Below are 1525 nucleotides of genomic sequence, written 5' to 3' on the forward strand. Positions count from 1 at the left end.
CATTTTTTTCTATTAATTAATTTTTAACATGCATTAAAAAAGAGTTCCAAATTCTTTCTCATCCCTCTTTTACCCCTTGAGAAGGCAAGAAATATATAATTATATTTTTAAAATATTGATTGGATCTCCTTTCTTGGTGTATAGTATTATGCTAACACCACATAGGATTCTTTCCCCAGTACTATTTGCAATCTCCTCATCCATACTTCATGCCTTTTTCACATTTTCCAGAACTAGAATGCTCTTTCCTCAACTACTTTCACCTGCTGAAATGTTAACCATCTTTAAGAAACAGCGAAAACATTTTTTTTTTTGGTGTGTGTGTCTATATGTAGAAACTGAAAATTTACAAACTATTTAAAACCCGGAATCACTGACTATTCAGAAACTACACAGATGGATCATGGGTGGTGAACAGTAGGAGGGGGTTATGGGTGAGTCTGCATTGTTCTAGCTGCTCCCATTGCCATGAGTCTTCGAGGAAAGCCTGACATTGATTAGATACTGTGCCAGGCTAATGCTGGCAGCAGATCCAGTGATGGTAACCTGCTTATCAGTAGATTCTTCCACTGGATTGGCAATTTTGATCTGAGCCCCAGAAATCTGACGAATTTAATTGATTTTGGCACCTTGACCCCCGATTATATAGTCAATTAAGTAATTTGGAATGGTGAGTTCATGAGAAATAAGTCTGAGCAGATGCATCCAAACCTGCACTGAATCTGGTGTTGCCCTGGGTCATGGGAAAGTGAGACTGTTGCGTTGCCAACTGGTGCAGCTTGGTCAAATCTGGCTGTGGAAGGGCATACTGTCCTTGAATGGTTCAGGCCTCCAGGGTGGTCCCTTTAGGTCAGGTTTAAGACACATGGACAGGGGAAAGCTGGCACTGTTGCTGCCTGTGCTGTACCTGTCCTGACCACCTGCAAAGATGACTGGAGAGCTGGACGGCTTGGGCTGGTAGGGGATGGTCACACCCTTGGGGGAGACTGGGAGAGGGTCTCCAACATGACCACGCAGATCTATTTGACACACTCAGTGATAGATTGTGGGATGCCAGCAATAGTGATGACCAGCTCAGTTGAGTTTGGTAGCATATCCCCTGCCACCTGGACCTGAGCCCCTGTACTCTCTAATTTCCTTGATCTTGCACCCTCCTTTTCCAATGAGAGAGCCACACTGGCTAGCAGGGACCACAAGCCTCAGGGTGACTGGGGGGTCTACTGGCAGCTGCATTATTGGTCACAGAGCTGCTGATGTCCTCTTCCAGTTTGTCAATAATCATTGCAAAGGCTTTAAAGATGGCATTGGTGGGTCCAGCCAGAGTAATTATACTCTCAGGACAATTCCCTTCTGAGATGTTGATACGCACACCTCTTTCTTCACTCATCTTCTTGATCAATTCTCCTTTTTTTCCAATAATGTTTCCAACTTCCTTTTCATGCATAAGTAGCCAGATGGTGAGAGTGACCTTTAATCCACCTTCAATCACCCCGATGTCCATGTCGAGCAGTGTTCTGGGGATTTG

General features: G+C 44.1%; 1 pseudogene; it reads right to left on the bottom strand.

Annotated features, from left to right (window-relative positions):
- Positions 1-336: 336 nt before the first annotated feature.
- On the bottom strand, positions 337-1519 carry LOC138170156 (poly(rC)-binding protein 2 pseudogene; annotated as a pseudogene).
- Positions 1520-1525: the final 6 nt, after the last annotated feature.

This window comes from Petaurus breviceps, unplaced genomic scaffold, assembly GCF_028583685.1.
Source record: "Petaurus breviceps papuanus isolate PSGF00001 unplaced genomic scaffold, PetGlider_PUasm1.0 38, whole genome shotgun sequence".
Classification (NCBI taxonomy): domain Eukaryota; kingdom Metazoa; phylum Chordata; class Mammalia; order Diprotodontia; family Petauridae; genus Petaurus; species Petaurus breviceps.